Raw genomic sequence first — 27,662 nt, forward strand, 5'->3', positions numbered from 1 at the left:
TTGGAGAAGATGAAGCATTTAATCATAATTTACACCTTCTTCGACAGTAGACCGTAATTGATACTTGCAGAGGGAAAATAACATTAGAGCAAGTATCAGAATGACAGCTTAGCTGATATATCCTCTCATCTGGGATTTCTTCCACCACTTTGTGCATGTTAACAGCCCCTGATGGATTTTTTTCAGTTACACTTCTGGCATCCAAAACAACTGGTGACAATGAATTCCACAAATTAATGAACAAAATGGGGAAATCAAATAATTACTATTTAACTACTATGTTGTTTATTCATATAGTGAAAGAAGCTTTTTTGTATTTCTTAAACAAATCTTGTATTTTCATAACCCATATATTTCAGTATATATTTAACATTTAAATATATTAATCATAAAAATAAAGCTTGGACCTTAAGAAATTGAGTTTTCCAGTAATAAAATATATCATTCATTGTTTTCACAGACATATAACAGATTTCAAAAGAAGTTCTCCCCAGACACCGAAATCTGATTCAAAAGTTGCCTTACCTGCTCCACTTCATTTGTCAGAGGCCATATTAAGTGGTGTTTACATAAATAGTCTCTCTAGGATTTTTAGTTTATTTTATGACAGTGCCTATGTTTGCAACCAGTGTAAAGCCCTGCAAAACACCATATTGCAAAAATGCCCATATTTAAGGGGACCAGATTCTACTAGTTCAATCTGTTGAAGTAGCAACCATATCAACTAATATGATAGCTGTATTACTCAGCATCACTGCAGGCAATTGACATACAGTGAAACATAAGGACAAACATGCAAATATGCATTTTATCAGAACCAGGACATTGTCTAAGTTGGAATGAACCCTTTATAAGCCCAGCTGTACTTAAACAGCAGCACGTTAACCTCAATATTTATCTGTCAAAGCTTTTTCTTAAGTGAACAGTTAAATGTTCCTGCTCTTAAAACGAGTAAAATGGTTGACAAATTGTGAAATAGTATAGCTAAAAATGAAGAAAGGTGTCACTGACCTCAATAAAAATGGTGGTAGGTCAAAAATATGTTGAACGTTTGCCAATGATCAAGTTTTGAGGGGAGAGAGAGTCAGGGATGGAAAGAGCAGGAGGTTACGTACATTGCATTTGTACAGTTGCTGAGTATATCTTCCATTTTATAAATAAGCCACAGTGAAGTTATGGTACCTTAGAGGAAAGATTAACCTTCAGCTGAGATAGTATCTAGTACTGGTCATGCTATACTCTTTATGGGAAGACAGAGACGGGAAAATATCGCAATATTAGGGAATATAATCCTTAATCTGTTTAAAATGGAGAAAAAAGATTTCAAAGTTGTTCCCATTTTCTGTTTGAAAAAGAATAGAAACAAAACGTGAGTTTTGAAACTTTTTATTAACAAATAGAGAGTACATGCAGTTAGTTAAATAACTGATGTAGTAAGAGAAATGAATACATTTCTGAAATGGCTTTTCAGAAAAGGCTGTGTTTTAATTAAAACAAATTTGATGTTTCAAAAATTTTGACAAACACTGTTGGCTGTTAAAGGAATGTACAGTAAAGTATATTCTCCTTGGCAGGATATACATCATGCCTTCAACTGAGAGTATTATTAACTCTTTTTTTTTTTTTTTATTGAGAATGAGAGAAGAGATTCCTGACACGAACAGTTTATAACCTCGCTAGTCTTGCTTTTCAGGAGTCACCAGCCATAATTCATCTTGGTGTCCTTCCTCAGTGTCTACAGCTAAACAGAGGACCTAATCCTATGCTGGCCACAGGGCTTCCCAAGCAGCAGAAGCACTTTGTGTTTATTACCTGGAGAGTGCACGGCTAAACTTTCCCTTAGCTTCAGCAGGACCATTCATTCAGATGCATCTCCTCTGTTTCCTGCTCACCCTTTATCTTTCCTTCTAAAGTGAGGCAGCCTCCATGCACAGGATGCAGGTGCAAAAAGGTTCCCACACCTTTGCGATATCAGTTTTATTCGTAACTTTGCATTTACTTGCGTTTAGTGACGCAAGAAAAGGTACAAAATAGCAGGAATAGCTGTGCTGCGATCTATTCCCTCCAGGCCTTTTTTCTGAAGGAGAAACAATAGTCACTCTGTGATAGGTAGAGACACGGACAATTTAAAATGTCAAAATCCAATGCAAATTTTATTATATTGGCAAGCGAACAAGAGCAAAGGCAGCGCTGGGCGGCCGGGGAGTCTGCGCTCCGCCAACGGCTCGCAACTTCCCGCCTCGTGTAAGCACATTATATACAGTCTCATTTCCTGCATTCGTGATGTCGCAATCAGGTCGATACTCTGTGCATGTTCCTTCTGTTGCTGGGGGGGTCTTTCTCTGCCTCCTGGTGATCGTAAGGATGAAGGCTGAAGGTCTTCCTCGTTGCCCTGTGGGTGGACTTATGCAAGAATGTGACTACTCAACCCCCTCAGCTACGGGTCCTGTTGACTTATGCAAGAATGTCCTTCGGTTGGGCTATCAAGCCTTGCGGGCACATAAATCTTCCATCCATACCTTCCCATACAGGTTTAATGAACAAAGCACAATATGTTACTTATTACAACTCTGCTGTGGTTCTGAGCATTTCTCTAGCCCTGAAAAAATGGGTTTCTGTCTGCTTTGTGGCATCAGACCAGTGCAAAACAACTGAACAGTGAATGAAGCCTGATCCCAAAACTATCAAGTTCACAGTCTGTGTACTAGTCAAGGTAACATGAGTCTTCATAAATATATCAGTAAAATTTATTTAGTGCTGTGTAGCTTCTTAACCAACTAAACAAGATTATTTGAGCTTGTGCTCCATTCTTTTTCTTCCTCCTCATCAAAAAAAGGTCATACATGATTTGAAAAGTGGGTGTTGCTTTCACACGGTTCCAGACCAATAATGAAGTAATTCAGTACTAGTATCTAAATCCCCATAGAAGCACTAGTCAAGCTGAAGCATTATGCATGAGTTGGTGGATCCTCCATATGTTGTTTGTAATTACTCCTTGAGGCATTGTGCTATAAATAACAAAAACTGAAATGCAAAGTAGCACTCATCAGGGACAATAAAAGTAATAATTCAGAGATTCGTTCATAACTATAGCTAGAGGGGACCCATTATGATTGCAGAGTTTCATCTTCTGCAAGACACAAACTTTCCTTGTATTAAACCTTACTGAAAATAGGTACAGGGTTTTTTTTTTTTTTAATTTATCCAAATAGCATGGAATTGGGGATTTATTTTAAGGAAGAAAAAAACCCACCCCAACCTGTCTTTTATCACTTAGTAGCTAAGCAAACTGAGGTAATATGATTAAGCTGAGAAACTAGCCAAGATGGTATGTGCAGAAAAGACTTCCTAGGCAGACTTGAACTCCACTGGATTTCTTAATCTTCTTCATAGTATTAAATATATATTAGTGTCCTAGGTTACAGTGTAAAATGTGCCAAAAGGAAAAAAAATAATATTCTATTACCATCTTCAGGAGCTGTTGAGACCAGGTGGGGCGGTGCTCCCTGCCTCCCCCCTCTGGACTATCTGCTGTTAATGGGCACAACAATGCCTTATCGCCTGGCCCATCGATAACTCGCTCCTGGACTATCTCCTGTTAATGGCCCATCAAGGAATTGCCTCACGACTCCCCATCCCATTGTGAGATGTTCCGCCCCGGGGGAAGGAGCCAAGCAGTCCATGCCAAATAAAAACTGAGATCTCCAACACCCTAGCAGCCGCCTTCCACTGGATTCCCAGAGGAGTTTTTTCCCCCCACTGGAGTTCCAGAGGACAAGAGCTACCTACCTACCACTGGACCTTCGGAGGAAGACCAGACCCTTTTACAAGATCGCTGCTTCAACAGAACTACATCCATCGCTTCAGGACTGCAGCCAGCATCTTATCGGACTGCTACTGCCACCCTAACAGGGTGTGAGGTTGTATTTCTGACTCTGTCAGTGTAAACCAGTGGGTTGTTTGTTTTTCCCTGCCTTGTGTTATATGTATATATATTAGTAAAGAACTGTTATTCCTATTCCCTATATCTTTGCCTGAAGGCCCGTTAATTTCAAAATTATAATAATTTGGAGGGAAGAGGGTTGCACTTTCCATTTCAAGGGAGGCTCCTGCCTTCCTCCGCAGACACCGTCTTTCAAACCAAGACAATTAGTATAAATACTGATTTTCTTTTTAGTACTTGAACACTGAAATAATTAAAAAAATTAGAAATATTATCTTTTAAATAAGCATATGTTTGGAAGAAATATGCGTTAGCTTAAATTAGTCTTAGATTTGCTCTATAAAAGAGAAAAAAGATTTAAGAGTTGCCTTTCTTCATTGATGGTGTAGGACATTTATATAACCAACTACATCAAACTATGTAGATAATCAAGTATCCAGGAACTGGTAGACACTGATTATGTCCTGACTCCATTTTGGGGCACAGCCTGGGTGAGTCTTCTCCTTCGGCATGCTGCAAGGAAATCTGGAAGGAGACCTGCCCCAGCAAATCTTCCAGGATGGCTGATCACAGGACAAGAGGGAACACTATGAGTGCCAGTATCCTGCACAGCTTTAAATAACTACATTTAGGTAATGCACATATGCAGTTCTGCATGTGCGTCCTGAATCTGAAGCACTCTTAGAATGCTGTTGCAAATTTCACAAGGGTTTTTAGGGGCTTTCATGGACTATCTAAAAAATTTCATTTATCCTGTGAAAAACTTCTATACGAATGGGCTGCAAAACATCCTCATTCTCTGACACTAATATTCTCTTTCTATACACTCGTATAATCACCGTTTTATACAGAAAACATTAAGGTATTATACTAATGATGTTTTCCAAAATTAGAGGAAAATACATTCTGTAATACAGATTGTTGCTATTTGCAAATTTTTCATCTGCTAAATCTTTATTCTGCATGTAATACTTGAGGAAAATAATTGCATGTAAATAGATGTACTAATAATAGCTGATTGAAATGCATTAATTTTACACCACCAAATAATCATCATTAATTTAATTCCAGTACACCATAAAATGGCTAATTCCTCTTCAGCCATTCACATTTAAATTAATAAAGGAGGTGAAGGTAGTTTAGAAAATCTCATTAAGTGTGCAAAGATATATTCTGATTTTTTGTGTGTGTGTGTGAAGTTTATTCCTTTAGTCAATTAAGATGTATCCGCTGTGGCAAGACTGCTGAAACTACACAGGCAAACACAAATCATAAAATGCAAAGTAAAGCATCCACTAGTAACAGTGTTTCTCTCAGTTTGCATGCAGTGGGTTTATTCAATGGGGGCTACACCTGAATCCACTGTGTCTAAGCACCGGTATTAAATCGTGAGCAGAGGTAGCGACATACCTGCACCTTTAATTAATGTCTGCTTTTTTTTAGGGCCTGTACAAATTTGATAGTGGTCCTTACTTACTACGGTGCCATGTACACTTTTTATATAATCCGATTATCTATTTTTTTACTAGTTCATGCTAATTTTCTGTCTCAGTAGTTTTTGAAAGCTCTTCCTGCGACTTTCCAGTAACACTTTCTGTCTAGCTTGACAATTGCTCCAAAAAAATCTCCACTATTTTAATAATCATTATTTATCTAGTAGTTCCTACCTTCCGTACTGCTAGAACACGCAGCGTTTGCTCATGAAATAGGGTGTTAATCGTCCTAATGAGTCATTTTAAATAGCTCTCATAGATCTAATTTATTAATAATTCAGAGGACTACCCAAATAGCTGCCATAAGTTTGTGATCAGTCTTGCTATTCTCTGTATTGGATGCAGTAGCTGCTGTGTAGTGAAAATATCACTTGAGGACATGGCTAGAAAACTGCAATTGTTTCTAAAATACTTTGCTCCTAGACTTTCAGTAGGTAAGCAGAATACATAACATTATTTACACAGAGCTTCATAAACTCAAAGAGAGATAGTGCGAATTCAGTCTTCAAAACGTATATAAGGGTCTTTAGAACTATTAGTTTCTTGTTCCTGTATATCAGCCATATGCAGGTATTTTTGAGTGCAACTCAATGCATCCGATGAGTGACATCTACACCCCTGAGGGAAATTGGACACAGCTATTTTCTTGGCAGAGAGGATTTAGAAGTGTGCTGTGTTCTGAAGAGATAGATATCACAGTTTGGGTAGAATTTGCCAAATTAAATTCTCTAGAAATCGAAGAATATATTGTAATTTAAAACCACACAATCTTCAACGTTTGCTTTATGAATTTGCAAATACTTTTGGAAGCATTTAGACAGGCTGCTGATTTCAGCAACATTGAAAATTTATCACATGAACAGTTTCTTAAAAACCTTGTAAACTAGAGTATAATTCTAGTAAAAGACATGAAAATGGGCATGGAGGGGTAAAATGTAAAGGATAAGATTTTTAAAATAATTCAGTTCTAAGAAATACATTAAAATCCATGGCACCTAGATCTCCATTGTTATATATCTAAATATAATCAGAATCTAAATTTGAATTTGTTATCTGTCTTCTTACACCATGTATGTGTTCCACTTTTTTGAAAAAGGAAATTATGGTGGTTCTCAATCAAAAAAATGAAGTGTTTTTATCCATCAGTGTATCAAAATAGAATGCTTTGTCATTTTATTCAACCATGTTTCTATATCCATGTAGAAAATAGCAACAGAATGAGAACTAACTGTACCTAGTCAGAAATCTGTGTGAATTCAGTTTTTCTAATCTCGTATTCATCTGCTTCTCTGTGTATTAGGATTGTATATTACTGTAAGTAGTTAAAGATTTTTGTAATGTTTCAAGTAAAAGGCTCTGAATCAGATTAACTTACAGAGAGAATTTGATGTAATGTAGAAAATTTATCTAAAATAATAGGAAAAGCAGTATCTTACAATGAAGTAACAGTTTTACTATTATCATATTTGAAAATAGGTAAGCATATGAAATTGGGATAATGGTACTCAAAATCTCATTAAGAGTTCCTATTTTGTCTTTGTAACGTCTCTCATTGTCAAAATGAAATTCAGCAGTCGTCATTGTAGTCCCTGTTGTTGGAAAAAGGGTTTACCTCGTAGATCTTAGTCCGGCAATTAAAAATCCATGTGGGGAATTTAATTTGGATCCTTTGTAGCAGCAGTAGAAACTAAAATATTCCAAGAAAGTTAGGTTGCCTGTCACTGTTCCAACAGTGAGTTAGATAAATCCCAAAAAGTCACCGCTAAAAAAAAAAGTCAAATGTCATGGGTTGCAAAGCTGGAGTAAGAACTGCATTTTGATTGGTCTGCAACATTTTAAGCAATAAAGCGCATTATGAGTTGGCATTGCACTGTTGATGTTTATGTATGCCACTACATTGTAAACAAGGCATTTAAGTTAATACTAGATTACGCAAATACTGGAGCCAGGTATGTTAAAAGGCTTTGAAACTACTTGTTTGGATTGCATCCCTGTGATATTCACTCGTGTGCACACATGTGAGCAAAGCATTAGATTTCTTCAACTCTGGCCATCAGGGCTCTGGTTTGCTGAGATTCTCCTGATGGTGGCGTTCCTAGTCAAGGCGTTGCTAACAAAGGGTACCAATGTTTATGCAGGCAACTGTGTATATGCCCACTACTGAACATGGAGAATTCTGTACGATTCCAACATATGATGCAATTGCTGATAGCTGTGTTTCAAAGGTCAGTGGCAAATGTATAAATGTTTTGTCCAAATCAAAGATTTGGGTTTGGCAGACCTCAGTGTGTCTATTGGAGACTGAAAGATAGTCTAAAGCCATTGTACCTTATAAAAAGCAGGAAATAAAAACATTTTGTAGAATTAATAGATTGATAGAAATGTCATTAAAGGGAAGTTGAAGTGTAGGTAGCCACCAGTGATCATTCCACATACGTACTTTCCTGGATTGTCTTTTTAAAATTTAGTGTTCCTGAATATTTTGGTGAAAGGAAAATACATGTTTGATAGTTCCAACCAATCTTTTTTTTTTAAGTTAAATTTATCAAATATAATTTTGATTACAGTCTGTATTTTAAAAAAAATTTTTAATGATATATTTAACTCTCTTAATCTGCAATGACAGATTTTCATCATTTCATCATGTCCATAAATTCTAGAATTTTTTTGAAAAGCAAACTGAAAACTTCTCTTTATGATCAGCACAGATATCAGATTTAACTTAAAGCTTTAGGAAAAAAGATCATCAGATATCAGAAGTCTTGAATAACATAGAGTAGAATCCAGTGAAAGGTCCCTTAATACAAGAATTTGTGTGTTGTATCAGTTTATTCACGGGGAACACTTATTGGTAAATAGGTGTTGCAAAGCATTTTCAATACTCTTCAATGGTATATTACAATCAGAGATGTTGAAGCATGGATGTCCAAAGAAGGAAATGAGAAAAGGCCCCTTAACACAATCAGAGGCCTTTCTAGAACACCACAATAGCTGTGGTTTTATTGATATAGCTTAGAAAATGTACTTGCAAGAATCTTTACTTTGCCATACAATTCTGTTTTGTAGTGACAGGCAGCACAGCAGAAGTTCGGTTGACTTGGCTTCCAAAGTTGTACATGCGGTCCCTCTTTCTGTATGTGGGAAACAAGGTGGCCCATATTATCCTCTAGATTTTGAATGTATTTATAGGATTTTTCACATATATTGGGTACTATCAGAAGACGTGATGTAGTCAGTTAAAATAGCTGTTTTTTTTTCCTTCTCCCTTTCCCCCATCCTGTCCTTGAAAAAATGTCTGTGTTGTGTTTTGGTTTGGTTTTAGTATGGTATTTTGTGTTTTAATGAACATTGGTTTACTTTGGAAAAAAAATCATCAAAGCAAACAGTACTTACATTACGTTTTGCTATTGAAGGTGTTGTTTTAGAGATACATCATTTCCCCAATGGAAAAAAAAAAAAAAAAAAAGAAGAAAATACAGTGTGATTGGACTTTGCTTATTGATTGCAGTTCTTAAATTGATGGAGCTAGAAAGAACTGTCCTGCAGATCTTGATTGGTTATGACACATCAGCTACAAAACCACATTTTAGCAAACAAATCTGAGATCAACACACAGATACCTGACTCCAGTGATCTGAAAATTGTCTCCCTGTGTTTTAGAATATGAGTTGAAAGCCTTGCTGTCTGCTAAAACACAGAGCTGGCAGTGGCTGAGCCTACCAGTAGCCCTCCAGAAATTTGAAAATTCTGTTCGCTGTAAACTAAATAAATATATAGGATGGAAAAGTAAGAAGATTTTCAAATGACCTCTTCAACTGGCAAAACTCCCAAAGGTGTTAAAATAAATGAACCCTATCTTGAATCAAAAAGGCAAAAATTATAACTTGAGGCCTAGACTCTGTAAGTTTAATTAAATATAAATAGATTGCTGAAAGAGCGTATGACTCCATATACCATTATTGCTAGAAACCTATTTAGTGATTTACAGATAGAAATTGAATGAGAAGTTTGACTGTATCTTATCTAATTACATTATTCACTGCTACTTTCCTGTTTTCTCTGAATAACATCAGGTGTCACTTCAAAACTGTGGTCCCTGCAGAGTGCAAATGCAATTATCAATTGAGCCCATTTTGCAGCTGTTTATATATAAAACTCTGTGTGAGTTTTAGAAGCATTTCACTGCTTTTGCTTTGTAGAGCCTTTCATCAGCATGGAATGAATAAGGAATAAATTTTTGAACACTTAAGTGAAAAAGTGTCTTCACATTGAGCATTGATCAACTTGGAGGGTGTGTTTAACTGCTGTTGGATTGTGATATGCCGTTCTACTTTGTTAACCAGATATCAAACCTCTAAGTCATACTGAGAAGTTCTGTGTCTGACCTTTCCCGCTATGAACTTCACAAGTCCTTGAGTGGACTACTGCAGGTAATAAAGTGGATGAAAGAGAGTGACATAATAGGCTTTCCTATTTCTTAAAAAAATAAAAAATATATCGCCTTGCTTTGCAATGTCATCTAAGAAAGGGCATAATCTTAAGGCTTTGTGGTTAAAATCTTTGGGTCTGTTTCTGGGGCCTTTGCTGTTTTACTACAAAGCAGATTCAATGGAATTTTGTAAAAAAAAAAACCAAACCAAAACCAAAAAACCACAACCAAAACCGGAATCTGAGTCTGTGAAAATCTTTATAGAAAAATAAGAAAAAACAAAAGGAGAAAATAGATTATTTATGTAAGAGTTCATGGAATTTCTGCCTCAAAGGCGAATTCTGCTCATCAGAATGATGGTCCTCATAACAAACTGAATTTTTAAATCTTCCCTAGTAGTTAGGAAACAACCTAGCTACTAGAAGGCATTATATACGTAAGCTGTTTGGTTACCAAAAAGCCAGTAGCATACACTGAACAGCTGAACTGTGCTGGCATAGCGAATGCCATTCACTATCTGTCTTGATAAGAAAGTGGAGAGGTAATTCAATTTAAATGGAATATGGCAAACACCTTTATATAAGCTTTTTTGTAGAAACATAATTTGCCTTTGTTTACTGTTTTCCGTGCTCAGGATGACATTCATCATACTTTACATTAACAATGACTTAATTACAACATAAGAAAACAGAAGAATGGAGATGTAAACTGTCAGTGATCTCTTTTGGATACACTGCTTTTAGCATGCAGAGAAGTGCTTTTAGTATGCAGAAAAATAGGAAAATGCATGTGACTTTGAAGGATAGTGCTTTTTCTGTATTTGATAGTTAATATAGTTTTAAAATTATTTATTAAAATGAGTTCTTATTCCAGACTATTTTGTCTTTTCCTGTATGACTATATTTAAATGTGAGAGTTCTTATATACATACTATTATCCCCGAAACTGATGTAATCCGTTGGAGGAGAAAATGTCTTAGTAAGTAAGCCCTTACGGAGGAACTGATATCATTGAGGTAAATTGAGGTTTTATTTGACATAAATTTTTATCTGACTGTCAGAAACCTTATTAGAGTTGATGCTTACCATTTGCTCTCCATTCCCATTCGTATGTATACTTCCTAGCAGAGGCAAAATCTCTGTGAAATGTTGTACTGAAGTCAAGTAACTAATAATTTGGTATGCTCTCTGGATAAGATGGATGAAGACCTCACTATTCCCACCACTTCCCCTTGCATGTACAAACATCCATACCTGTCCGCACAAATATAAAATCTCTAGAGAGTGCAGGCAACAAGAAGAGATTTCTAATCACAAAAATATCGGAGAAAGCAAATCCAAAGTCCAACGATCATATGAGATGTCAATTATTCTGTTTATTTTCATATGATTTTTAATGGTCTTAATTATTCTTGGTGTTAGTTCTCATATTCATCGTTGGCTGAATGGCTGCGTATAGTCTATCTTGAAGGAAAACTAAGCTCCATCAAACGCTAATTGATGAAGGCTGAAGGTCCACCTGGAATCTACACACAAACCGAAGTCAAATGTACATAAATGAAGAAGATTTTTGTCAAAAGAACACAGAAAGAACCAAGAGATGTCATAAATTGAAAGTACGATGAAATATATCATTATTCTAAACAGGTGTTAAAAAAAATTGAACAGAAAACATAATCATTTACTCTTGCCAAGAAACAAGTATGTTGTATGATATTCCCTGAAACAGTTAATGAAAATGTTCAGGTATCCAAGAGTATGCTTAACAGTATCTAAGTGCACACGGAAAAAAATAACCATTTCCATCAAGTTATTCTATCAGAATTGGATGAAAATAACTTAAGTGCCCAGTAAAAAAGCTGAGATATTTTTCTTTGTATTTGTTTTGAAAATTGTCTACTTTTGCATTTCTTGCACGTGAAAATTCCCACCGAAGCCAGTAGAATTTCTAGGTGAAGAATATATCTGAATCAACGCCATAATTTAATCAAAATGTTGAAGCGTGAGCATTTCCCTAAGTAAGCTGTAAATCAATATGACAAAAGAAAAAAAAGGACTAAAAGCATGGTGCTGTGGTAGATAATATGGATGGGCAACCGAAGTCGAAATAGCATGACTTCAGTTACAGAGAGGAAATCTGAAGTGTAACTTAAATTGTGCTACATCAACATTATCAACTAAACTGAAAACTGAAATATGTTAGAAGCATTTTATAATTCATAATTTTGTCCTGATATTGGAATGACAAATACATTTAAAAATAAAGTGAACACTCATGTAAATGTGCTTCCTGTATGTAGATAATAGAATAACGAGCTGCAGTTTGAGTAAAACTCATTAACATGTGATACAAACTGTCAGTAGGAAGACTGACAAAAATCAAGGGTATTCTGCTCTTGTACTTCGTATTTTACTGACTGTGATTACTTCAATTCATCTCTGAAATGACGCGCTGCAAAGTAGCATCATAGTTGCGGATTTGATATTTTCTGCACAGAGTTATGATGAATGAAATCTTTGTTACTGCCCTCAGTGGACACAAAGATTTACCACCAGTGGTCTGTCAGTAAGTAGGCAGCTCATATTTAGATCAGTATAGCTGAAGTTTAGTGAAAAATGTTTTCCATACAGATCAGCGTGCAAAGCTAGATTTGAGTTTTCGCAGATGTGCTTTTCAAGATAAAATGAGACAGAATGCAGGTGTTTAATATTAAAGTTAATATTGATATGAGCTGAATGCAAAGTGCTGAATACTACCTGTAGAAGTCTGCAGGGATAGAGACTTTAGTACACTGAATCGAGGATCATCCAGTCTTTGAAGGTGGGCTAGAAGATCTGTGTAACCCCTAACAAACATCTATGGATGAATCTGCTTTATAGTTGGTTCTTGCTCTCCAAAACACAATAAGCAGCACAATTAACATGAATGATGTCAAGGAAGGGCTGTGTGAATCTGTGGCATCCCTCCATGTTCTGTTTTCAGATATTTTCTACAGTGAAAGATTAAAAGATCCCGCTTGCTTTGTTTTATTTAATTCTTCTAGTTTTGGAGAGTTTTTGTTATTGGTTTCATTTGAAATGTACTTTCTATCTTTTATATCCTTTATTTTTCTCAAAAATTTTGCAAGATTCTTTATTAATATTTAAAAGCCCTAAAACTTACATGCTGCCTATGGAGTTTCCTATGCTACCAGTGCACCAATTTGTACTTAAATATCAAGTTAAAAACTTGCTACTTTTGTTAATCAGTGTAAAACAAAAAAAAAAAAAGTAAAGAAATCTGTAGACATCAAAATGCATTTCTTTTGCTTAGATAGTTTGCAACCTTGATATGATCACAGAAATAAGCGTGGAAAGGTGTTGCCTGCCACATAACCATTAAACTACTCTACTTGCAGCAAAAGCAGGGGTCACATCGCACATCTGTTCTTGTTCAACCTTAGAGCATAAAGGGAAATGAAATATTATGGGGCTGGGGGGGGGAGAAATTCAACAGGTCAATGTCTGCTGCACTTGAATGGAGATTCAACAGTTTTCATCCTGATGTGAAATCACTTTCTAGGGATTTAATGACTGGCTTAGAAATTATAACAAATGTAAAACTGTCTAAATGAGTATTATATATAAGACAGAAATACAGCAAACTGCTGTGAAGTTGTCTGACAAAATGCTTCCGGAATGCTTCTCCAGAGAAGTCAAAGCTTGTTTGTAGCTGGGTTACCTCTGTTTATACCAGTGAGTACTGATGACAAATGTTTTTTGGAAAGGAAAAGATTTCCATCCTCTTTATTTAAAGTTTAATTCCATGTAAAATCAACCTGCTTTCCTTGCTCTGTCAGCGTTTGTCATTCACCTACCTAGAACATATTCTAGGGCTTACAAATTTGTTCGTTATATTGCTTGATTTCTGGGGCACGAGAAGGAGCCAGTAGCATTTCTTGATACATTAGTTTAATCTCTGGCCTATATTAAGCTCTCAGGAGAGGGTCAGCATTGCCTTGCTGATGAACAGTTAATCTCCAGACACCAAATATCTTGAATTTTGCTCCTAAAGTTACTTGGCTGTGGAAGTCTAATTTACCATTACAAAAATTTTCTGGACGTATGATTTGTTTCTTCGTTGAGGTTGGTATCAGAAAAGAATACCAATTATCACCAGTAGCCTTGAAAGAACAGAATGGTAAAAACCTAACTGGTTTTCAGGTTATCTGTGAATAATTTTTGTCAAGGTTAAAAAATACTTCGCAACCTTTTTAAGACAGAGTTTACTATGCTAAAATAGGTTGCATGTGGAGGTAGTTTTCTGGGTTTTCTCCTGTTAAGTAGATTTTTCTTATCTTTACCCCTAAAGTAGATTTATACTGTATTAACACAACATGAAACTGCCAAAGAACAATTTTTTGATCCTCTTGTATTCCAGAAGCTTCATGAGCATCATTTAATTTTCTAATTGTTTCCTCCACACTATAGTCTGTGGCTTAGTCTTCGATATTTTTCCTATTAACATCTTTTAAGATCTCTTATTTTCTGCTTAGGTGGTATGCTTTATCAGCTCTGTCTTACATTAGCAAGTCAAGGGCTGCAATAGCTGAACTCTTTGAAGTAAAACCGTGGGTGGTGAGGAGGGCCATAATGTGTGTTTCAGAGCTTTTGCTTTGGACTGTTCTCCTTTGGTTACATATTTTCTCTATTCTGCTTAGGTGCCAGTAGCTATACATTGCCAATTACACCTTACCCCAGAAAATTTTCATGATCTCTGTATGCAGTATAATTGTCTAAGAGACAGAGATAAAGACAAAAAGAAACCTCAGTTCGGTACATGGCTCCTTTATGTATTTAATAGTTCAAGTTGGATACTCCAGTTTTCAAAGGTGCCAACCAGCATCGTCTACAAGCAATATCATTTAATATGGACGCTAAGATTTTTTTCTCTCCCCTAGCAAGTTTGAAAAATAGCAGTGAATTTTGACTAAATTTGATTTTTTAAAAAAGTGTGCTATTACATATAAATGAGCACTGTAACATTAAAAAGTTTAAAAGCTGTTATTTGTAAGGAATGCTTATTGTTAATTCATTTTTTCTTCTTCTTGGATTAGAGGAAGTTAAACGTAAAGTACAGCAACTGGCTTCTTAAGAACAAAGAACTATTTCAGAAAAGTACATTTAAAAACTTTTATATATTTATAATTAAAATATCATTTAAAAAATGACAGCCAAAACTATGTAATGGTAAGCCTGCTTTACTCCCAACAGATAGGATAAGTTTTTTAGAGAAAAACACAAAACTGAAATATTTTTGTGGCGGAAAAAACTAAGTATAAAGCTTCTGCTCCCTTGAAGCATGGTGCTGAGGGAAAGAAAAGGAGATAGAAATGCTCAAGGCAAGCATAACTAGAATTCAAGAAAAATGTTGAATATCCTTGCACAAATAATGTAATAAAAAGGGAATTAATTAAGATCAGCAGAGGATCTATGTTTATGTACTCCAGTGAGCAGATCTGTGAGTAAAACAGAGGAACTAGACAATGTATCAGTATAATACTAAGAAAATGAGTTCATAGGAAAGGAGAGGGAATGAAAGAGGGGGAGAAACAAGTCATAGCTTATTTTCATAGAAACACAAACCAAATGTAGTACCTGCTTCCTGTCTGGGTTACAACAGATAAAACTGAAGAGAGCTGCCAATTATCTGAATTGATACATGCTCGGTTCGAATAAAGAAGAGTTCTGTAATTTATTTTGTTGATATCTTTTCTAGTTTGCAGCTGCCACGTCTAATTGTGCTTGTGTGGTTTTTTAATTTGCATAAAACAAGATAATATAATTGAAAAACTCAGGAGTAAGTTCAGATTACTAGCAAAGGCAAGATAATTTGCTATTCATTAAATGCTAATGAACCTGGCACCTATGTTTTATTTGTTTCACTCTGAAATTGGAAAGGTCTTGTAACACAGCTAAGTCTATGATAAACAGAAATGTTAAATTAAACTGTTGTTTTCCCCGATGTTCCACTAGAATAAGCAAGTTTGTAAAACTAGGTAACCATAAATAAACGTGCGTCATGAAGCAATCTCAAAAGGCAAACCTAAAACAGGTAGGAAGTTATTTGCGTATTTCGATTCTTTTGAGAACTGTGGCCAAGCTTTTTGACCCTTTGAGGCCCAGTTTTGGTATGGTTTCCATAAGAATGAGTAAAGTGTTAGTGCATTAAAGCTTATGCAGCAATTCTGGCTTAAAATCCAGGGGCAGAGTTTGACTTCTGCACGTTTGCATTTGTATTGCCAATATGACTTGATGTAAGTACGTGAAGTCATCTTTTATTATCACTGATGTTCCTGATAATCCACATAAATGGCTAAAACCAAATCTACGGTTGTTCAGAAAAGTGAATGTCTATGGCTTATTTTCCCTACTGAACTGCTAAAATGATTTTTGAAATTATTTTTTGTGTTCATGCAAGTTTTATATTATTTTGGTCTTAGTGTCATTGTTGCCTAACTCTTTAAAGTGGGAGTCATGATACTTAGCCTTAGGGGTTAAATTATATGATTTACATGGCTGATTTATATTTTTGAGTTATTTATGCTACACTGTTATACTGAAGAAGAAAATTAAACTCTCTTTTTTTAAAAAATTCTGAGAACAGTTTGATGTCTTCCACTTCTGAAATGTTGCTTTACTTTTTGTCTACTCTTCGTTTACTATACCTTTAAAGTATATGCAGCCTAGAAAGGAAATAGAGAAAAAGTCTAATGGAATATAGTACTTAAAATATATCTCTATCTTAATAATATTGAAGAATGTCTACAGATACAGCTCCACAAATCATCTTGCCCATGCACAGCCCTGCTTCTACCACTTCTTAGAAGGACAACTCTTGTTTCTAAAGGTGAAATAAAACGGATAAAACACAGACTTAGTAGCTTGACTTTGACAACTTTTAAGTTTGATGCAAGATTAATAGTGCGCATACACTCAAAAATGTTCATAAGGTTGGCTTCGCTTAGATGCAAATGATTGCATATTGATTAATAGTTGAACAGAAATTTGGTTTACTCTAGTTATGTTGATCAGGTAAGATAGTATGAAAACTATTGCATGAACTCAGCTAAATTTGAGGTTGATCCTGTCTGAGGCAACACTTTTTAAAAATCTACCAAAAAAATTTACCTGTAATGTATGTAGCATAACAAGGTTGCTACTTTTATTTGCAGCAATGTCTTGTAAACAACTTGAACCTTTCACTCCTGAAATTTGAGAATACATCTCCAGATATCACATAACCTCATATACTTGCGTAAAATCTGTGGTGGCCGAGGGAAGAGTCTGAGGCTGTGAGTATTCTTATGGGGAGAGGGCTGGCAATTCCTGGGAGACAGAGGGCTCAGGTGAGACTTCCTTTCATATTGCTTGTCAGAGCGTATTACTTGCTGCTGAATCACAAGTTTTGAACAAGTGCAAGTATGTTAAATATAGTAGAGCCAAACTGCTTTCCCAATTAGCGCTCTAGTCTTGGATCAGGATATCAACGTGCTGTGTTACAGAAGGTTAACTGGTACGTTTCAGGTCAGCGCCCAAAATTTAGTTATTATCTAGGCTTTATTTTTATTATATCTTTTTGTGAGATATGTACAAATGAATAAGAAAAATTATAGAATCAGATTCCTAATTGTTTCAGCTAAGAATTTTTGCAATACTTTAGCACCTCCTCACCATGTTTCTTATCCCAGCTACAGCAGCAGACGTGAAAACTGAAATAGTCAAATCTAAGCTGCAAATATTTGCAGCTTGTTAAAAATGTGACATCATGGGTTTATTTTATAAAAGAAAAAAAAATTGGAGGGGAAGAAATTGAATCAGAAAGGAGATAAATTTTTCTTCCTGAAACTCAGATCCTGAAAAACAAACAAGCAAACCCTTTCGTTGATAGTATTATCATAGCATTTATAGCACAGAATTTATAAGCTGCCATGAAGCTATAATTTGATTCTTGTTCATTCACCTCTGCTATAAAGCAAACAGAGAATTAATTTGAAAACTAAGCTTGATCTCCAAGCTAATGTGACAAGCTCACAATGGAAAAAATTGAATAGATTAACTTGAATTCCGATTAATGCTGTGTTAAGAAGAAAAAAAAACAACTTTGCTCAAATAAATTGTAGTATTTGGCTCTTTAAGAGATTCAAATTTTCCAGTTATCTAACACAGAAATGTTCAGTTTTTATAAGCAAATATCCATCTTTTGAAACCTATTCTTCATACTCTGTGTCTCTTTGATTATCTAAACTCTAAGCAACATTTTTATTTTCTTTCACTTAGTTCGTGACTGGTGTACTGCTACTTTGTGTACACTTATTTGCTATACTTTTTTTATCTCTACTGAAGGGAGATAATGGCTCTCTTAGTGACTCCATGGAAAAAGACAACACATTTTTAAGATGAAATGAAGAAATAGGCATGTTATTGTGCTAAATCAAAGAAATTACTGTTATTTTTGCCCTTTCTCATAGCGTGGAGCAAAATATGCACAAGAGCTTTTGTCAAGAGAAGAGCTCAGCTGTCTATCATGAGTCTTCCTGGACTTAACACTTAGTCCTGACAACAGGTGTATATTGTTTTTATTTTCTTTGCTTATTTTCTGATGCGTTGTGGAGTCACGTCACTTTCCTCTAAGACTAAGCAGAGACCCTCAGGCAGCCTTATCGCCACCCAGTAATCTGTTATCACTGGAATTGACCTTCCTGTGTTTCTGAACCTCCTTGCTTCTGAGGGTGATACTCATTGTGGTTAAAGCCATTATTTAATAATAAATACATAAGGTGAAGCGAAGACATTCAATGTTAAAGTGACATCAGTCTGATACTTTCTGAACAGCGAATTAATGGAAAAACTTTAAGATCATTTTACGAAGCACTTTTTTTTCTTTCACGTGGTACTTTTGGGCTCCTTGAAGCAGCAGATCATGTTTTTGTGTAGCTGTACAACCCATTCCATTGGGATTGGCAGGTTGATTACAACTGCACTTCTATTCATCAACCACCATCATTTTGACTCTGGCCTACCTACCATGCAAAGTCAGTTGACGACATGGCTGTCTTCATGGGGGGGAAATTTCCAGGGGCCCTAGACAGACATCTTGCACTGTATCCCATTATGACTTTATTATTAGTCCTAATCTTATTTCTAGTAAGCAGTGATATGTAAGATCACATTATCATCTTTTACATCATATCAGTGAACACGTCTGCAAATATGGAAAACTAATATCCAAACAAAGCTTTCATATGAAACTAATGTGTTATTTCTACCACTTAGCATACATGTAGTTCTGGTTTAGTGTCAAAATTAGCCTTCAAAATTCAACCTGGGTTTAATGATATGGGTACAATAAAATCTTTTTTTTTGAGTTTTATAATGTAACTCAAGAAAAAATAATTGCATTAGATGCTAAAGACCCAAATCAATTGTCTTCAATGGAATATTTGTCTTTTCAACCATTTGCGTAAGAGAGTGGGAAGTAAGGGTGATCTCCCTTACTTTTCTAGAGTCAGAAAAAGCGAAAAGCTTTCAAATATTCTTCAAAATAATGAGCTATACACTGAGATATTTTCAACTAAAAGATACAGTGCTCTTCAAATTGTATCCAGGTTTAATAGTGCCATTCAAGAAAGTATCCTCCATTTAAGCTGAACTGCTACGGTTTATAAAAATAGCACGACCTTTTATGTACTCTCTCAAAGAAACTGCAACTCTAGAATGGTTAAAACTTTTTTTATGGCAATACAATTTGATACGCCAATATATGAAAATGTATCTGAACTATACAAAATTTTAATCCCTGATTCTGTAATTTCAGTGATTGTTTCTCCTTTGCAGACAGATGTTTGTGAGTATTTGAATCCGGTGTTGCAAGTTGCAGGCTCACAATTCACTAACTGAAGTAATTGATCTGAAATACGTGTCAGATGGACAGCATTTTGAAGTATATACAAATTATAAAGCAAAAAGCATCTCTTAAGGATGACATAGAATTATTATTTTTTTAAAGACAATGCTGTGAATGAAAGGGTTTGTTTGCTTTTCAGGGTCAAAAACTGATCTCCTTTCCAATTCAATTTCTTCCAAATTTTTTTTCTTCTCTAGACTAAAGACATGATGTGACTTTTTCAACAAAGACCTGATGAAATGTAACTCATGAACTGAATTATTGTCACCAAACAGCAAGTAATTTAATATAAGTAAATAAAAATAGACATATTAATTGAAGAAGTTTACATGTTTGATAAATAGAGAATATATGGCGTTATTGCCAGAGTACAATATTAAAATAAAAATAAATGCTGCGTAATTACATTTACTCACTGAAAAATGCACTGAAATGACAACTGAAATTACAAACAGGAATAACCCAATTTTCTGTTTTGGAAATTATTCTTTTGATCTTCCTTGTAGTGCGGAAGCCTTCAGTTATCTACCTATAGGAAAATTTGATTAATTTAAATTTACAGAGACCTGTCTCGTTTATCAGCAGCTGTTACCTCGATAACTCAATAAGAATTGAGAAAGGAAAACAAGCAAATGTTTCGGGTAATATCTGAGGAAACTATTGAACACCTGTTTTGTTAAGAAGGCTTCTAGACAATTAGTACTTGATTCTTAGTGGTCATATAAAAACTGATTGCCCTGAAAAGGCTATGGTTATGGGTCTCAGTATTAAAAGCCATTAATTTTTAACACATTAATTTTTCTTGCAGGTTTTGTCCATTTTTCTAACCTTCCTATTTTCTTCATGATTTTTCTTTTTTTTTTTTTTTTTTCAGAATTTTTATACAGTATAATTTATTTTGATCTATGATGATTAGGATATTTTCCAAGCTATTACAACTTTTTTTTTTTTACTCTATTTCCTCATAATTTATGTTTAAAGTCTAATTCTTAGCTAATTTTTGTTTGGTTTGGAATTATAAAAATATTTCCTTTTTTAATTAAAAGTTCTATTCAAGCAGACTGTTGGGTTTTTTTTGGTTTTGGTTTTACAGCACTAAAACAAAAAAGGTTTTGTCCTTAAGAGCAGTAATAACTACTTCAGTAACATTGAAAATTTAAGCCAGATGCTTAGTATTGCTAATTGAGTGATGCTCCACTGGAGTCAGACAAGAATCTGAGCTAAAATGTACTGCTATACATTACATTTGTCTGTAATTTCAGCCTCATTTCCTTTGGGTGTTGGCGTAGCACCTTTCATAAGAAGATGCATTTGACTGCTAAGTAATCCTCTTTGAAGTAGGGGCTGAGTAAAGGTACAGTAGTCTTCCCCTTAAGAATTTACAGTAGCATAACCACTTCAGAATAAAAATGGAGAGGAAAAAAGTCATGTAGTTAGAAAATTTGCTGCCTATCTCACTTTGGTGGAAACTATTTTCTGACTATTATTTTTTTAAAACAGCTTATCTTGTTTTCCATTGATTTTTCATTTTACCTTGACAGCTGCCTGTTGTCTGACAGGGGCTCACTGCTACACATCTGTGCTAAAGAAAGAAGTTTCCTGTAGATGTCTCACTCTCTCCTCAGGCTGGTCAGATTGAAATCTCTATATACAGTTTACCAGGGAGAAATAGAGCTCAAAAAGCATAACACACTGTACCTGAAATATGTTGGACATGAGCTTTCCTGCAAATGGGGAGCTGAAGGTAAGAGCAACCAAGCGCATGGGATAACGCCATAAACATGCCATCAACACAGTCGTGGGTTGGTGGTTCATAGGCGTGACACTGGGGTTAAGCAGGACTGCTAAACATCACAGAGGGGTGAAAAACAGAGTAACAATTCCAAAGTTATCTGAACATCAAAAAAAAAAAAAAAAAAAAAGAATTTTGAAGTTACCACCGGTTCAAGAAAAAAAATAACAGTCATCTCAAATTCAGGCACATCTCTTATTTATCAACTTAAAGCTTGGAAGTGCCTTGTATTTTCTCTGTTAATGTGTTCCGACGTCCACCATTCTGTTCGATTAGTCTGTGTCTATGTAGGCTGATAAGCACTTGGCATCTGAATGAATTACATGAAAAAATAATTTAAAAGTAAGGAAGAGAATTTAAGGTTCTATACCAAAAGGGACCAATGAACACAATGAACTATTTCCTCACTAAGATCAATTATATATAGCTTTCATGTCACTTTTTTTACCTAATAAACCCAACATTTTAGTGTTTTTATTACAGCACTGGTCTTAAATGTCTTATTGTATACACATGGGTAAGCCATTGAATCCATAGAGAGCCTCTGCATCCCTTCGGCTAGCTCAGCCTGAGTATTGAATTAAACAGGTAATTTCAAACACCACTGGAACACTTCCTCCGTAGACAAAAGTAGCATTCAACACTGTACCCTTATTTCTGAAAGCGCAATGGCATTGTGTTTGCCCAGCTTCACTGCAACTTCTTATGTATCATCTAAAAGTAAAATCAGATATAGTGGACATAAAGCATAAACACGTTTCCGCTTGCTGTAGCCATGTAAAGGCAAAGCTAAGTCCCAATTTAGGACTCACCTGATCATATGTCACTTAAAAAGCCCTATAGCTTTTTCTCTACTATACTGGAAAGATCTGAATTGTGATGCTTTGTCACACAGTTTTTGAGACTGAACTTTTGCAAACAAACCTGGGTAAATCATGGCCGGGGATAATTTTCTCTCTTTCTCATTTTCCTGCAACATCTATAAGCAGCAAGAGGTCTTTGCTGATGCAGTTCCATGTGATTTTTAAGATCAAATTCCCCCAGCAAAGCAAGGAATATGCAGTTCTTCAGAAAGCATGTCTACTGAATTGCTTACATTTATCTCTTGTGATTGGGAGAGTACCCAGTGCTGTTGGAACTGCTGGATTTATGCCATGGAAGAGAAATCACTCATACACATGACCTTTATTCTTGCCCACAGTATATGTACAGGACTGCAAAAAAAAGAACTTTGTCACATTGTCCCACATTCTTCTATTTCTCTTTGGAGGATCAATTTGTTTACTTTCTCTCAAGCGCAAGTCTGTTATATTCTCATGTGCCTCACTCTAAAAGGAGGGGCTCTGCTTTTATTAACAAGATAAGGATGCCACGAGAAATAACTATTTTGTTTTGTTATTGTGGTTGTTAAGATCATGGTCTCCTGACTTAATATAAAATAAAACTCACCTCTTTCACATTAGATGTATGAGCAGCTTCTGTTCCATCTTTGAAGAAGCAAATGTGCAAATCTCTTGAAATCCTTTGGTAGCGACTAAATCAAACTATGATGTATTGTCAGTCCTGCTGCTTTGTGACGGTGCATACCATGACCTCTTTGTTATTTAAATGTACTTGCTACAACTCCTCTATTTTTCTAGCAGTTTTTAGGTCTATGGTGGCAGCTTTTCGAATGACCTTGCTCGCTCTTTTGGCTGCCCACGCTGCTGACTGCTATACTGTTTGTAGCAAAGCCTGCAGTCCTAGTGACAGATTTCTAGCAGCTTTCCAATGTACTAGTTTGCCCTTCTGGGTATCTCTCTCATTCTCTCTGATTCAAAAAGGTTTAGGGGAATACTGAATACGGGATTTTGACTAACCAGCTCTACTAATGCTTCACAAAACACAAATGTGTAGTTATTTTTATAACACGAGTATAGAACGTTTTCTCCTTGTAGGTAAGGAGAGTTCATCCAGTGTTTTGAATTAAAAGGCTTTTCTTAACCTGACAGAATTTAGTTGTTAAACACAACCAAGGTCATATTCCCAGGATGCAAAAAAAAAAAAAAAATGTTTTGATAAAATACTCACCAAACGAGGGCAGAAAAAAAAACAGCAATAACTTCTTGCAGTATGAGCTTAAATTCCAATGAAACTGATATGTACATATGTAATAGAATAACTTAGGAAATCCTCAGGTATATTTTTTCATATGCACATCTATTTATTTATACATGCACATAAAATCACGATTGATTAGGAGTGTGCTGTTTTGCTAACTTTAACATTGTGCATTTTTAGGCGGAGATATGTCATAGGGATATCTTATATTGGTGTTCTACTTAAAAATAACATTCAACTAAAAGAGTAAATAACATTTAAAAAAAAAGAGTTAATACAGCATGGGGTGAAGTATAGCTGAGCAGGAATCAGAAAATCTGCGACTTCTCCAAATAACCAGCAGGCATAACATAATAGGAAAAGCATGTTAAGAACAGGACTCGGTCTTTCTTCCTCCCTCAGTACCGATGAAGCACACTCTAGGGTCAGCTGAGCAGGGTGTTTGTAAATTAGAGGAATATTCAGTTTTGTTACTAGAAAGAAAATTTTTTATCTCTTCCTGTTATGTATAAATCCAAAGTAGGAATTGTCTTAGAACGGCCACTAGAAAACAGACTTAGACTTACTATTCAAGGCCAGGTTGGACGAGGCCTTGAGCAACCTGGTCTAGTTGAGAGGTGCCCCTGCCATGGCAGGGAGGTTTGATTAGATGATCTGTAGAGTCTCTTCAAACCTAAGCCATTCTATGATTCTACAGATGTGTTCCAGGCAGGTATTCATGTGTGTACACATATGGACTGACATAGCGTAGATAGAAACAGATCTTTGCTGCATGTGTGAGTGTATATAGATATGTATGATGCATTGTATGCTCAGCTGTGAGTGTATATAGATATGTATGATGCATTGTATGCTCAGCTTGCTGTTCAGAACGAGTCAAAAGAATAAATTAGTTTTATCAGCTTCCTCACACAAAGAAATGACTGCCAAGAAGCTGAAAATGTATCTGTGAAATATGTCTTAGTTCTATAGCATAAATTTCACCTTGGGTGTGAGCTTCAAAAGCACTTCACAAACAGATACACAAGAGTACTCCGCTTTATAAGATTCTAATCAGCATTAAATTTTATGTTTAAGGCAATCCTTTGAGGATAAAAAAAACACAGGAAACTCAAAGATCAAACACCTAAATTACTTTTGTATGTTTCTAATTTGAAGGAAATTTTCCTTACGTGTCCTTTTTTTGCTTGTTTATTTTTTACCAAAAGAGTGCACAAACACTATATTGTTTTGTAGAATCATTTATTAGCTGTAGAAGTTCCAGAACCTGGTACCAAAAAGCTGGAGTTTCCTCTAAGAGTCCTTTTTATATAATGATTTATCTAGCTAGCAAACCTTAAACCATTTAGCATGGGAAGCATTCTCATTTTTCAGATAACAAAAATTCATCTGCAATATTTTTTCCGTAGCCATGTAATGAGGCTTGTAGAAACATGACACAAAGAAATAGAATGAATAAATCAAATTGTATGGAAAAAAACCCTCGAGGATCTCACAGTAGAAACGACAACAAAGAGCTCTGCAGCTTTTTTCATTGTCAGTTAAAACCTGGTTCTTTCTCTGCTACTTAGGTTAATATTTTAGGACAATATCATATCACCTTTGTATTTCCAGTGCAGGCTAGGGACTCTAAGAGATGGTTAGAAATCTCTAAAGGTCATTTTGAGGAGTATATTGGGGAAGTTTTGGGTGAAGAAAGAGGTTGGCTTTACTGAGGCTTCTATGAGGTATTTACTTTATAGGTCACAGTACTGCACCTCTCAAAATGCTTTATAAACATGAAAACACTTGCAACAGACTTGTGGATAAAGAATCCATGTCCTCAATCTTGTGTATGCCGGGGGATTCCTCCCTAGGAAGGGAGGGGAGTTAAAGTAGCCTGATCAGGTCTGACGGCTGGTAATTACCTGTGGTTTATCTTCGGTGCAGAGAGCGTTTGCCAGGACAAATGCCAACGAGAAAGCATCAGCCTTTGTTTCCAGCAGCTCTCCACACTCACTCTCTGTTCTAAAGAGTCTGAGCTGAAATATAAATGGGTCTTAATGTCAAGCAATTTCTTCACTCTACCAGAAAGGATGTGAAAAGTGTGTGTGGGGGGGGGTGGTGGGGATGGGAAGAGGCGTAGAATGATGCTTCCGCATGTTCACACTGTGCAGCACAGTTGAATTGTATTTTAGAGGAGGTGGATAGGATGAAAATTAGAAGGAAACGAGCAAGAGCTGTAGAAGAATGACTTCCAAATGCATTCTGATTCATTCAAACTCTGAAGCTGGGGCAGGTCTGGCCAGGCTTCCCGCAGCGTAGGGCTGCCTCGCCTCCAGGGCAGGTTACTGGCAGCCAGTGCTCCACAGGTCATCGGCATCAGGAGTATCTGAAACTGTTTTGATCTATAGGCTATTTTTGTAAGAGATGGCCTAAGTTAGCTAAAGTGCATGGAAAATGAGGGTATTCTATTACAGCACTGGTTATTTTCCTGCTTGGACTACAAGCTGTCTTAGGCAGTTGCATGGTAAAAATTATCATTTATGCTTTAATATCAAGTATTGCCACTGAAAGCTTTATTCTCAGTAGCGTTTAATTTTTATACGTGAGGTCGAATTTCATGAGAGTACAAGAACATTTGTCTTCTGTTAAAGTCAGTAGGAACAACGAAAAGCAACGAAAGGCTTGAATACTGCATGTCAATAGAGATGTTTTGCATTACACGGGGATTTTAGCTAAAGTCATGCCACTAGAAAACTTACCCAGGTTTTTTTCCTGTTTTGGATGCTCGAATGAAATAAAGATGCATATACAATTTTATTGCTACCAGAATATGTATCATTTTTTCACACTGTACCCTTTTGGTCATCTTTCGTTTAGTCCTTTTGCATTTAAGTCGGCACTGAAGCCCACTTGAAAAAAAAATCAGGCCCTGTGAAGCATAATGTCGTTTTATGCACATGCCACTATCTGTATTTCAATGTGTTTGTATTGTTAGTAAAACCAATATTTCATAAACATAGTGCGGCATTCTGGCCTTAATTTTCATACTTAAAAAAAAACATTACGTTCTATTAAGCTTTAGTTATTGTAAATTAAAAATTTTAAGTTGCTGCTACATTTGTTGCAATTATTGGAAACTGCTTTATGCATACACTGAGATTTCTTAAGGAAAAACTGAAAATTGCAAAGAAAGCACTTTTTTTTCCCTAGGGGATGAACACTAAAAAAAAGAACAAACTCTTCAAGTGACTAATCGAGTCGCCTATGCTATAGGTACATTATTCAGAGTTAGTCAGACAGACTAATGATTTTATAATGTTTAACACTGACCTTTTTATATCATTCCTAAAGATGTAGAGATTTGTATCATCTGCAATACAAATCATGAGAAATAGTGACTAAAAAATGAGGCCAAAATTTCTGTTAGTAGTTTGATACATCTCTAATAGAGTATTTTTCTTGCAGTCAGAACAGAATTGTATGAGATATTTCACATACTGCTTGGAAACTAAGCCAATCAATGAAAATACAGAAACTTAGTCAAGAATGAATGATGATTTCTGTGTGTACTTGATTGTATACTGAGATTAAATTTTTACACTTTTTTAATTTGAAAATGTGTTGGGTGGTTTTCTTTTTTGTTTTGGTGTTGGTTGTTAGAGTTTTTCTGGTTTGTTTTAGTTTAAGCAAGGCAAGTTTTTACATGTCAGATTATGTGTGTTTGCTACTGCCTTAAAAATGCTACATCTTGATGCCCTTCAGCCTTCATTTTTCTGTTCAACAGATACTCACAGGTGTATACACAGAAACTTTATTTTCCTTTCTCCTTCTCTCTTCTAAACCATCTGATCCCACTGTTCTCACTCTTTCTTTTCATTTATAGTTTTCATTTCAGTTTAAATCAAAGTGCCCCAAAGTAGTGGAACAGCCTGTCTGGGTAACTTTGCCAGACACACAAGCAAAAGGAAAATCTAT

Source organism: Leptosomus discolor, chromosome 5 (genome assembly GCF_034619465.1).
Source record: "Leptosomus discolor isolate bLepDis1 chromosome 5, bLepDis1.hap2, whole genome shotgun sequence".
Lineage (NCBI taxonomy): Eukaryota > Metazoa > Chordata > Aves > Leptosomiformes > Leptosomidae > Leptosomus > Leptosomus discolor.